Below are 12,925 nucleotides of genomic sequence, written 5' to 3' on the forward strand. Positions count from 1 at the left end.
TATTTGGCACTGGTGAGGCCACATCTGGAGTATTGTCCAGTTTTGGGCAACCCACTACAGAAGAGATGTAGAAAAATTGGAGAGTCCAGCGGAGGGCAACAAAAATGATTAGGGGGCTGGATCACATGACTTACGAGGAGAGGCTGAGGGAACTGGGCTTATTTAGTCTGCAGAAGAGAAGGTGATAGCAGCCGTCAACTACCTGAAAAGGGGTTCCAAAGAGGATGGAACTTGGCTGTTCTCAGTGGTAGCAGATGACAGGACAAGGAGCAATGGTCTCAAGTTGCAGTGGGGAAGGTCTAGCTTGGATATTAGGAAACACTGTTTCACCAGGAGGGTGGTGAAGCACTGGAATGGGTTCCCTAGGGAGGTGGTGGACTCTCCATCCTTAGAGGTTTTTAAGGCCTGGCTTGACAAAGCCCTGGCTGGGATGATGCAGTGGGGCTGGTCCTGCTTTGAGCAGGGGGTTGGAACAGCTGACCTCCTGAGGTCCCTTTGAACCCTGATATTCTAAGAGTCAATAGCCCATTCCCCCTCACTTGCGGGTGTAATTATACACACACCCCAACATTTTTACTGGAGAACCTTTTGCTCTGGAGAAATGAGCCTGCAGAGATGGGTGGACGGTGGACAGCAACTGCCAGCTTTACTCGATGCTGCGTTCTCCGAGCCGGGCCTACGGCTTTCCTCCACGCACGCTGCGCACTGCCCGCGGGAGAGCTCACGTTCCGCCAAGCGGGGCCTCCCTGCTGCCGGTGGGAACTGCAGAGTCCCGGGCACAGACAGGCAGCAGCCCCGGGCCCTCCCTACTTGCGGGAGCGGAGCAGGCAAGACAGGGGCGCAGCAGCCTCCCAGCCGGCCGTGCTTTGCAGCGGGCAGCCGCGCCCTGGGAAAGGAGCAAGGGGGCGGGGCAGGAGCGGGGGGATGCGCGTGGCACTTGTTGCGCACGCGCACTCGGCGGCGGCGGCGGAGTGCTGACACCGAGTTACCTTTCACCTACTTCGCCGTCGCTCGCCTCCGCGGGGTAACTGGCGTTCAAACGCCACGGCTCACTGCGCCTGCGCGGCGCTCCCTGCTCCGCCAAGGCCTGGGGCGGGGTTTGCAGAAGGGGCGCTGAGGGGCGGGGGCTCCAAATCTCCTTCCCCGAGGCCCTTAGCGAAGGCGGGGAACCCTGGGACCCCGCTCGGGAGCGCAGCGTGGGGGGAGCTGCAGCCTCGGTGCCTTTCCTTCATCTCCAGTGACCCCCCCCGCTACAATGTCCTGAATGACATGCCGGCCCCCCCCCGGCCCCAGTGAGCCCCTGTATCCCGCCGCCCGCCCGGCATCCTCCCGCCCCCGGCCCCAGTGAGCCCCGCCGCCCCCGTCATCCTACCGCCCCCGGCCCCAGTGAGCCCCCGTATCCCGCCGCCCGCCCGTCATCCTACTGGCCCCCGGCCCCAGTGAGCCCCGTATCCCGCCGCCCCCGTCATCCTACCGGCCCCCGGCCCCAGTGAGCCCCTATCCCGCCGCCCCCGTCATCCTACCGCCCCCGGCCCCAGTGAGCCCCCGTATCCCGCCGCCCGCCCGTCATCCTACTGGCCCCCGGCCCCAGTGAGCCCCTATCCCGCCGCCCCCGTCATCCTACCGGCCCCCGGCCCCAGTGAGCCCCCGTATCCGCCGCCCCCGTCATCCTACCGGCCCCCGGCCCCAGTGAGCCCCGTATCCGCCGCCCCCGTCATCCTACCGGCCCCCGGCCCCAGTGAGCCCCCGTATCCGCCGCCCCCGTATCCTTCCACCCCTGGCATCCTACCGCCCCGGCCCGAGTGAGCCCCCGTATCCGCCGCCCCGTCATCCTACCGCCCCCGGCCCCAGTGAGCCCCGCCGCCCCCGTCATCCTACCGGCCCCCGGCCCCAGTGAGCCCCGTATCCCGCCGCCCCCGTCATCCTACCGCCCCCGGCCCCAGTGAGCCCCGCCGCCCCCGTCATCCTACCGGCCCCAGTGAGCCCCGCCGCCCCGTCATCCTACTGGCCCCCGGCCCCAGTGAGCCCCGTATCCCCGCCCCCGTCATCCTACCGGCCCCCGGCCCCAGTGAGCCGCCGCCCCCGTCATCCTACCGGCCCCCCCGGCCCCAGTGAGCCCCGCCGCCCCCGTCATCCTACCGGCCCCCGGCCCCAGTGAGCCCCTATCCCGCCGCCCCCGTCATCCTACCGGCCCCCGGCCCCAGTGAGCCCCCTGTATCCCGCCGCCCGCCCGTCATCCTACCGGCCCCCGGCCCCAGTGAGCCCCGCCGCCCCCGTCATCCTACCGGCCCCCGGCCCCAGTGAGCCCCCGTATCCCGCCGCCCCCGTCATCCTACCGGCCCCCCCGGCCCCAGTGAGCCCGCCGCCCCCGTCATCCTACCGGCCCCCGGCCCCAGTGAGCCCCCGTATCCCGCCGCCCCCGTCATCCTACCGGCCCCCGGCCCCAGTGAGCCCCGCCGCCCCCGTCATCCTACTGGCCCCCGGCCCCAGTGAGCCCCGTATCCCGCCGCCCCCGTCATCCTACCGGCCCCCGTCATCCTACCGGCCCCCCCGGCCCCAGTGAGCCCCGTATCCCGCCGCCCCCGTCATCCTCCTGGCCCCCGGCCCCAGTGAGCCCCGTATCCGCCGCCCCCATCATCCTACCGGCCCCTCCGGCCCCAGTGAGCCCCCGTATCCGCCGCCCGCCCGTCATCCTACCGGCCCCCGGCCCCAGTGAGCCCCGCCGCCCCCGTCATCCTACCGCCCCCGGCCCCAGTGAGCCCCCATATCCCGCCGCCCCCGTCATCCTACCGGCCCCCGTCATCCTACCGGCCCCCGGCCCCAGTGAGCCGCCGCCCCCCGTCATCCTACTGGCCCCCGGCCCCAGTGAGCCCCGTATCCCGCCGCCCGCCCGTCATCCTCCCGCCCCCGGCCTAGTGAGCCCCGCCGCCCCCGTCATCCTACCGGCCCCCGGCCCCAGTGAGCCCCCGTATCCCGCCGCCCCCGTCATCCTACCGGCCCCTCCCGGCCCCAGTGAGCCCCCGTATCCCGCCGCCCCCGTCATCCTACCGGCCCCTCCCGGCCCCAGTGAGCCCCGTATCCGCCGCCCCCGTATCCTTCCACACCCCGGCATCCTACCGGCCCCAGCCCCAGTGAGCCCCCGTATCCCGCCGCCCCGTATCCTGCCGGGCCCTTCTCCCGCCGCCCCGTATCCTTCCGCCCCTGTCATCCTACCGCCCCAGCCCAGTGAACCCCCGTATCCGCGGCCCCCTCATCCTACCGCCCCCTTCTCCCGCCACCCCTAATATCCTTCCACCCCGTCATCCTTCCGGCCCCCGGCCCCAGTGAGCCCCGTCTCTTGCCGCCCACCCTTCTCCGCCGGCCCCTCATCCTACCGCCCCTTCTCCCACCACCCCGTATCCTTCTGCCCCCTCATCCTACCGCCCCTGTATCCTGCCGGCCCACCTTATCCATCCGCCCCATCTCCCACCGGCCCCCTTATCCTTCCGGATCCGCCGGCCCGTCTCCCACCGCCCCCTTATCCTTCCATTTCCCCTTATCCTTCCGCCCCCATATCCCACCGGCCCCCTCATCCTACTACCCCCGTCTCCCACCGGCCCCCATCCAACCGCCCCTTATCCTTCCACCCCCATCTCCCACCGGTCCCCCTCATCCTACTGCCCCCGTATCCCACCGGCCCCGTATCCTGCCAGCCCCCTCACCCTGCCGCCGCCCCGTATCTCGCCGGCCCCCTCATCCTACCGCCCCTTCTCCTGCCAGCCTCCCCCTTTTCCCGCTGGCCCCTTTATCCTACCCCCGTATCCCACTGGACCCCTTTTCCCACCTCACCCCCATCCCACTGGCCTCCCCCTTGTCCCACTGCCCCCAATCTCCCGCTGGGCCCCCATCCCACCGGCCTCTCCCTTATCCCACCTCCCCATATCCCACCAGCCTCCCCCTTATCCTACCGCCCCCTTATCCCACTGGCCCCCAATCCCACCGGCCTCCCCTTATCCCGCCAGCCCCTGTATCCTACCGCCTCCCCGTATCCCACCAGCACCCTATCCCACCAGCCAGCCCCCTTATCCCACTGGACCCTCCTTATGCTACCGCCCCCTTTATCCTGCCAGCCCCCATCCCACTGGGACCCCATCCCACTGGCCTCCCCTTATCCCACCACCACCCCTTATCCCTCTGGCCCCCTCATCCTACCAGAACCTCTCTGCTCAGCTCCACCAGAGCCTCCAAGGAAACTCCCCGCCTCAGAGCCCCATCCCCACTGGAGACAATCCACTGGGATGCCCCACGAAGAGCCCGGCTGATCCAAACCCTGCCTCTGCGCCCCCAGTAAACTCCCCCAGAACCAAACCTTGGCTCCCTCCTAACTCAGGGAAACACGGGGGCGGGGGTGTGGCAACAGACAGGGAGTGAAAAGGGAAAAGGTTCATTATATGCAAAGCAGAGGATCCATTTGGGCTCCAGTTAATTCTTCCAAGGCAAAAAGTCAACAAATATCCTTCATTGTTGTTATTTTTCCTCTTCTATCTCTCAAAGGCTCCACTCTGCCTGACTTATGCTGCAGATACCCCTGGTGCTTGCTTGTCTTAATGTTGGCAAGGAAATTGCATGTTTTTACTTCTGGCTAAGTCTGTCTCTCCCTGCTCGAGGTTACTATCGGGCAAATCTTCAGAGCGAGTGTATGGTTCTGCTTTGCATTACTGAGTGCTGTACAGGATAAGGTGATGTCATTGTGTGCATTTAACCATCATTTACATCTTCATTTAGGTTTCCTTTTAACTGCTTTTGGCAAAATTGTAATGCAACCTATTCCTCTCCTCAAAGTTACCTCTCAGTAATTTTTATGGGTCTCCCTGGTATTCTCTGTATGAATGAGTCTTGTGTTGCACACAAATCATATACTGATACTGCATGAATTTAAGTACGAAAGCATTACCTCTAATGCGATTTTTGATCTTGGATCCAGCATAACTGTTTGAAAGAGACTTAGGAAACCTCTAGACCAACACAAACCATTGTTTCAGAGCTGGCAATAAGTGATGGAAAAAGAGTCAGTCAAATAAAACGAGGCCTCTATTTGCAATCTTTTGAGGTAGCAAATTGAAATTTCTTGCAATTCTTCCAAAGTTTGCGCAACTCTTGAACAAAATACAGTAAGGGGGTGAGGAGATGTGATAATTTTTAAAAAGGACAGTCTGCAATAAGTACAGTTATTAAAAGGACAAAACCATGCAGACCTGTAAGCAGGGCCAAATTCACAGTTAATGTAAGGGGGAGAGGGAGATCTGAATTTTGCCTCAAAAGTCATTATACAGCAACTTAGCCCTGCAATTTCCATACAGGCATACCAAAGTGTCTGGCCTTTACCAGTAAGGCCTTATCTACACTGCAGTTGTAACACAGTTGTTCCATGGCTCAGGTTCAAGGTTAAAAGCCACAATATGAACGGGACCAAACTGCCTATAATCTGTCTAAAGTCTTGTACTGTCCAGAGTTTTAGCTCAGTTAATGGGACATTATTAGATCCTCTCTACCCTGTGATCTCTCTCCCGCAGCATTTCCTTTGAAATACATTTAAGTTTAGCTATCATTAAATCCCTACAAAGGAGATGAAAGAAACTGCATGTTTCTTGTATCCAGCTACTTAGTGTTTGTTTTCCTGCAAATCAGTCTAAGATTAACGAGCAATACGTTAGGAAAAAGTGTTCCTTTTGTTCTTAGAGAGACAACTGTCTTTGCCCCATAATATCTAGTGATGTGCTACATAATGAAATGTCTTTCACTCTCCCCCACCCCTCATAGTCTTTCTGTCCTTCAACAGAATCATAATCCAGTCTTTAGATAAAGATTTGATTCTGGTTTTTTTTCCCCTTGCAAGCACCAATGCATTCTCTCAGCATCTCAGTGCATCCAGGTTCCTAAATAAAGCTATTTACTTGCCTTTCCTACACTGTACAAAGACAGCAATGTGCTAAGGGAAATAATAGATTTGTTGAGGGTAACTAGAGGGCTTTAGGAAACAAATCATTTGTCACCTTCTCAAGCTTTGAAGCTACTTTTCAATAACAAACAATTCCCACTCCTGTTTTTAGTAGTTTTGCTATCTTTCACTTCAGGAGCATTAAAGGGAAGTTGTACAGTTATTTAACTGTCTAGAGTCCTGTTACATATGACAATGATTCATCTGACATCCTGGGAAGCACATTCAGAAGTGCTGCAAATTTGAGGCCTGTGGTATTACAACTGTATATGTGGAAAAAACATGAATTTTTAAAAACAGTTTTTACAAATACCTTTTGTATCCATGCTCTCCATCGCAGCCATTAGAGCGAGTATTGCTTTCCACTGGAACTGACATTTTGTTGATACTTCATCAGACTGAATGCTCTGGTGGCAAGGAAGATTAAAACAGAAGAAACGGAGCTCATGATTGGAATGTGTGAGAGGTGCAAACATTTGAAGTCTTTTTAAGGTAACCACTATCCTTGCTCTAACAAACAAACTGGCTAAATCATCCCTTTTGTTTCTAAAGTGTAGCAATTAGTGTCTTCTGTTTACATTGCAGGTGTCCCTTAAGTTTTAAGTAATAGCTGTGGACTCGTGCATACTAATAGAGCCATAGTATGCAGTGCAGAAAATATGTTCTATATGGGTTTGGGTAAAACACTCTTTAAAGGTGAACTGTGAAGCAATGATATACACGTACATACCCCTATAGAGGTCCTGATCCTGCAGTTGGATCTATATAGGCCATATCTTATGCCCTTTCCTACTCCTTTTGATATGTCTATGGGCCTCTTATTTCAAATGTAAAAAGACATATTAGATTCTTTCTTCTTTTCTCTGCAGGACTTTAGCATTCTTTGGAAAACCTTGATGAAGACTACATCAGCTGCAGCATTCCCAAACTCCCATGGAGGGAAAAAGGAATAAATTTCAGGCAGTTTAAAGGCCTTAGCTATGTTGGCCTGGGTATTGTTTGAAAATGGAGTTACTGTAAATACAGTGTTGTTTTCAAGAACAGCTCCTGTTCAACTACACCTCTACCCTGATATAACGCTGTCCTAGGGAGACAAAAAATCTTACCGCGTTATAGGTGAAACCGCATTATATTGAACTTGCTTTGATCTGCCGGAGTGCACAGCACTGCCCCTCCGGAGCACTGCTTTACCGCGTTATATCCGAATTCATGTTATATCGGGTCACGTTATATCGGGGTAGAGGTGTACTTTAATATGGTCTTAAGGTTTAATGTGGATGGGTCAAAACCATGTAAGAACTGGGTTTAAAAAAATGATATCTAGCCCAGGTAAATAGTGTAGGCTATTAAAATGGTTTGAAGAAGGTTGGATATGCCGCCACTGACTTTGAAACCATGTTAGAACCCACTTTAGCAGTTTGAAAACTGTTGTCTTACAGTATCACATGTCTGGTTGTTCATTTTCAGTTCACTTTTTTAGAGTTAAGGGAGTTCTTGCATTTTTGTGTTAGGCATTATAGTGCTTGTCTTTTCTTTCTATCTACTGAAATTTGTTTTTTATTTGGTTGGTTGGCTTTGGATTTTTAGCCATTAATGTAGATATCCTCTTCCTTCTTAGGCTTAATTTAACAGGAGGAAAGAATGTTGGTTCATTCTGCTATCAAAATTTGGAGCAGCTTTTTAAGGGTCCAGTCATGAAACTGGACCCATGCAAACAGACTCCTAAATGCATTGACTAAAATTTTAGTGTGTGACAAATGAGGAATTGGGAGTTAATTTTTACCCTCATGTACACTTACAACTTTGTGGTTACACGTTTGCAATTACTTGATCTACCAAATTCTAGATGAAAACAGCAATCAACATGTATAAAACACTTGCATATGATGCAGGGGCTGTCTTTTTGTTCTGTGTTTGTACAGCGCCTAGCGCATTGGCATCCTGGTCCATGATTGGGGTTTCTGGGCATTACTGCAATTCAAATATATATTGTAAAAATCACCATAACTAATTTCAAAGTGTTTGAGGTGCTTCAAGATGGAAATATAAACCTAGTGTAAAACATCACAAAGAGTGCAAAGTTAACAGACAAAATTAGTGCAGGGTAATAACAATGAAACAGTTCTACGATCCCATACCTGGAAAACTGCAGTTTGTTTCTAACAGTGGATTTGTGAGTTACCAATTCCTGTTATTGCTCCGAAAGAATCTTTTGTAGTGTGATTAAAATCAATGGAACGTATTTCTGCCTATGTGAACAGTGCATACAGTCTTAAGCCCACATTTGGCAGTTGTCATAGAATCATAGACATAGGCGGCAGTTTTGTATAATTTTTGGTGGGGCCCAAAATGGTGGTGCCCCCCCACTCCCGCCCTGTAAGCCGATATAAAATGAATCTACAACGCATCAGTGCCACAAGATTACAAGGGTCAATTAAAAGTGGAAAGTCAGAAGCAGCACTTGCCTACTTCAATATACAGTATTATATTTTGTTGCACCTGTTGTGATGAAGTGGGAATGTTCTTAATATTTTCTCTGAATACTGTGTGGGTGCCTCAGTTTCCCCTGCAAGATGCCAACTGAAGGTGTTGGGGACAAAGAGATCAGGTGGCCTCCTTGTCCGGAAGAGACACAGAGGCCAGAGGAGGGAGTGTCAGTTTGGAGCTGGCTGGGGAAATGGGGAGAGACCCAGAACTTGGTTCTGGGCTCCCCACTCCCCAAGATGGACCTGACAGAGGGGTTCTGTTTTCTGTACCAACAAGCTCTGTTTAAACTGTGTTCCCTTCATGTAATAAACTTTCTGTTTTACTGTCTGGCTGAGAGTCACATCTGACTGCGGAGTTGGGGTGCAGGGCCCTCTGGTTGCCCCAGGACCAGCCTGGGCAGACTCGCTGTGGAAAGTGCATGGTGTGGAAGGGCATGCTGAATGCTCTGAGGTCAGACCCAGGAAGGTGTAAGCTTCTTGCCCTGGAGACAGTATGCTCCAAGAGAGGAGGCTCCCCCAGAGTCCCGACTGGCTTTGTATGGAGTTGTTCCAAAGCATCACAGCATCCCCTTCCACACCGTGCACTTCCCAGAAGTCCGCACAGGCACTGACACTCCCTCCTCCGGCCTTTGTCTCTTTTCCAGGCATTAGGAGGCCACCCGATCTCTCTGTTCTCCAACACCTTCAGTTGGTACCTTGCAGGGGAAACTGATTTGGGAGAAATGAAGTAAAAGCTGCCCAAACCGAGCTTGAGCACTCCTGAATTTTGAGGTGTTCAAATCCGGAAGGCAGGTGCTGGGGGTGGGAGAGGGCTGTGGGCTCCATGGGGGAGCATGGCAGCAACTGTCTGGAGCTGCACGGAGCCAGACATGCTGGTCTGAGTGGCACAGTAAGCGGTTTGGGGGTTGGAGAAGAGGTAGGGGATTCCGGGGGGCAGTCAAGGGACAAGGAGCAGGGGGGGTTGGATGGGGCAGAGGTTCAAAGGGGCAGTCAGGGGACAGGCAGCAATTGGATAGGCATGGGAGTCCAGGAGGTTTATCAGGGGACAGGTAGGGGGTGCGGTCCTGGGGGGGAAGTTGGGGGGGTCTCAGGAGGGGGCAGTTGGGGACAAGGAGAAGGGAGGCTTAGATAGGGGCTGAGGTCCCAAGGGGAAGTTAGGGGCAGGGGTCTCAGGAGGGAATTGGGGAACAAGGACCAGTGGTGCTTAGATAGGGGGTGGAGGTCCTGGGGGGCAGTTGGGGCAGGCGTCTGGGGAGGGGGCAATCAGCGGCCAGGGGCTGGGATTCAAAGGGCTCTGGGCTGCTGGCAGCCGCGGGGATCCCAGAGCCCTTTAAATACCAGCCCCGGCTGGGAGTCAGGGTCTCTGGGCTGCCTGCAACTGCGGGGAGCCCAGAGCCTTTTAAATCCCAGCCGCGGCCGGGAATCAGAGGGCTCTGGGCTGCCTGCAACCGCGGGGAGCCCAGAGCCTTTTAAATCGCAGCCACGGCTGGGAATCAGAGGGCTCTGGGCTGCCCGCTGTGGCGGGGAGCCCAGAGCCCTTTAAATCCCAGCCGCGGCAGGGAGTCAGAGGGCTCTGGGCTGCCTGCAACCGCGGGGAGCCCAGAGCCTTTTAAATCCCAGCCACGGCCGGGAATCAGAGGGCTCTGGGCTGCCTGCTGCGGCGGGGAGCCCAGAGCCCTTTAAATCCCAGCCGCGGTGGGGAGTCAGAGGGCTCTGGGCTGCCTGCTGCAGCGGGGAGCCCAGAGCCCTTTAAATCCCAGCCGCGGCGGGGAGTCAGAGGGCTCTGGGCTGCCTGCTGCGGCGGGGAGCCCAGAGCCCTTTAAATCCCAACCGTGGCTGGGATTTAAAGGGCTCTGGGCTGCCTGCAACCGCGGGGAGCTCAGAGCCTTTTAAATCCCAGCCGTGGCTGGGATTTAAAGGGCTCTGGGCTGCCTGCAACCGCGGGGAGCCCAGAGCCTTTTAAATCCCAGCCACGGCCAGGAATCAGAGGGCTCTGGGCTGCCCGCTGCGGCGGGGAGCCCAGAGCCCTTTAAATCTCAGCCGCGGCTGGGATTTAAAGGGCTCTGGGCTGCCTGCAACCGCGGGGAGCTCAGAGCCTTTTAAATCCCAGCCGTGGCCAGGAATCAGAGGGCTCTGGGCTGCCCGCTGCGGCGGGGAGCCCAGAGCCCTCTGATTCCCGGCTGTGGCTGTGATTTAAAAGGCTCTGGGCTCCCCGCCGCAGCGGGCAGCCCAGAGCCCTCTGATTCCCGGCCACGGCTGCGATTTAAAAGGCTCTGGGCTGCCGGCAGCGCAGAGCAGGGGAGAAAACTAGCTCCAAATATTGCTGGAGCAGAGCCCCTGTCTGTGAATATTCCTGGAGCTAAAGCCCCAGGAGCCCATATAAGTTGGCGCCCATGATCATAGAATCTCAGGGTTGGAAGGGACCTTAGGATGTCATCTAGTCCAACCCCCTGCTCAAAGCAGGACCAAACCCAACTAAATCATCCCAGCCAGGGCTTTGTCAAGCCTGACCTTAAAAACCTCTAAGGAAGGAGATTCCACCACCTCCCTAGGTAACCCATTACAGTTCTTCACCACCCTACTAGTGAAAAAGTTTTTCCTAATATCCAACCTAAACCTCCCCTTCTGCAACTTGAGATGATTACTCCTTGTTCTGTCATCTTCTACCACTGAGAACAGTCTAGATCCAGAGAACAGTCTAGATCCATCTTTAATGGGGTTCTATGTAGGCACAGTTCTATTCAGGTTCTCAGACTGCACCCATCACCATGACATTTGAGTGTACTTGAGGACCACATGGGCTGCCTCTAGTCCATAAGTGGTATTTTAGAATGGTGCACAATTATTGTTTTCAGTCTATCAGCATGTCCATAAACACCCCTTTTCATGGATTTATAGGTCTGCCTTCATGGGACTCTGCAGAACTCTTGCTAAAAGTTCAGAAACATGTTTGTAGAGTTCATTGTACAATTAATATTTTGCACGTTTCTTTTGTCAAAATTGCAACACAGTTCAATTGAGCTTGATGAGCACAATGAACAAGCCAAATCCTGTGGCTCCAACTAAACTTTATAGCTTACAGAATTACTCTGTGTGTGTGTGTGTATAGACTCTGAACAAAAGCACTCCTAGTGTAGGCAAAACTCCTTCTGATTCCAAGAATTGCTCTGAAATCAATGAGCTTTTCCTATGCCACAACTGAGGAACTGAAAGTGCTTTTTAAAGAAATGTAGCTATTAAAAAAAATTCTCTGGTGTTGTCATATAATAAAATTAGGGCCCAATCCTGTACTTGCTGATGTCAGTGAGAGATTTGTCACTGATTTCAATTAGAGCATCATCTTGGCCTCAGATTATACACTTCTTAGCTCATCATCTTATTTTTCTGCTAAGCACCTAGCATGCTTTGGGAATGATGTAAATAATGACAATTCTGCATCCTTGAAAAAAGAAATATTATGTTTATATAGAACTACTTGGAGTGCCCCTTAAAGCAGAGACTTGGGCTCTGACATTGCAGTCATTAACAGCATATTGTGCCTACCAGCCTCTGTAATAGGGGTTCTCAAACTGGGGGTCATGAGGTTATTATGTGGGGGGTCGCAAACTGTCAGCCTCCATCCCCAAACTGCTTCACTGCCACCATTTATAATAGTGTTAAATATAAAAAATGTGTTTTTAATTCGTAAAGGGGGGCTGCAACTTAGAGGCTTGCTGTATGAAAGGGGTCACTAATACAAAAGTCTGAGAACCACTGCTCTATAATATGGGTTCTGCATTCTCAGACTGATATACACAGCTTTAAAGGGGCAGCTATACCTGGCCGGGAAGTGACTTAAATTTTTTTTTTCAAAGTATTTTAACAAGGTTTAAATTTTTTCTAATTTTCCTTGAAAGTTTCCTTTTGACATTCTTCAGGTTTTTGTTAGTCTGGAAACTGAAAAATTTCAGTTTAACCTCCTCAAATATTGGGGTTTTGGTGTACTATAAAAACCTGAAATCTCAACAAAAATGGATATTTTTTTCATTTTCTCAAAAGTTATTTTCCAGTGACACCTATTGAAATTGTCCAGCAAAAGCCTAAGCCGGCTGAGAATGCATCCCAGTGTCAATTTCAATGTCATGAGGATTTAAGGATAGATGTTTAGGCCTTGTCTTCATTGAAAATTTGCTGATTTCAGCCATTGTCAGAGCTGCACTGGTGCAAAATCATCAGAGCTTTAGCTCCCTTATACTAGAGATTTTCACTTGGTCAGCTATCCCAGGAGCAGACATCAACAGGTGAAACATCCAATGTAAACTAGGCCTTTCTGAATTTTCTAGATTTGTGGGTATAAAACAGTACATCAGCAAATACAGTGCTTGTCCCTTTCCTAAGCACACATACCGTACATGCTTTCCTAAGATTGTATTTTACATGGACTTAGAGAAATGTGAATGCATCCATTTGTGCACACAAAATG

At 53.4% G+C, this 12,925-nt stretch overlaps 1 long non-coding RNA gene across 3 annotated transcripts; it reads left to right on the forward strand.

The window, feature by feature from the left end:
* The first annotated feature begins 953 nt into the window (after positions 1-953).
* LOC120408163 lies at positions 954-6,950 on the forward strand. Of its 3 annotated transcripts, none has more exons than XR_005600480.1 (4): positions 954-1,024; positions 4,534-4,718; positions 6,318-6,469; positions 6,847-6,950. It is a non-coding gene; the product is annotated as an uncharacterized LOC120408163 (long non-coding RNA). The 3 variants fall into 3 exon arrangements; XR_005600479.1 differs by lacking the exon at positions 954-1,024 and adding an exon at positions 1,087-1,217; XR_005600478.1 differs by lacking the exon at positions 954-1,024 and having other exon boundaries at positions 4,202-4,718.
* The last annotated feature ends 5,975 nt before the right edge of the window (positions 6,951-12,925 follow it).

The sequence above is a fragment of the Mauremys reevesii genome, linkage group 6 (assembly GCF_016161935.1).
Source record: "Mauremys reevesii isolate NIE-2019 linkage group 6, ASM1616193v1, whole genome shotgun sequence".
Lineage (NCBI taxonomy): Eukaryota > Metazoa > Chordata > Testudines > Geoemydidae > Mauremys > Mauremys reevesii.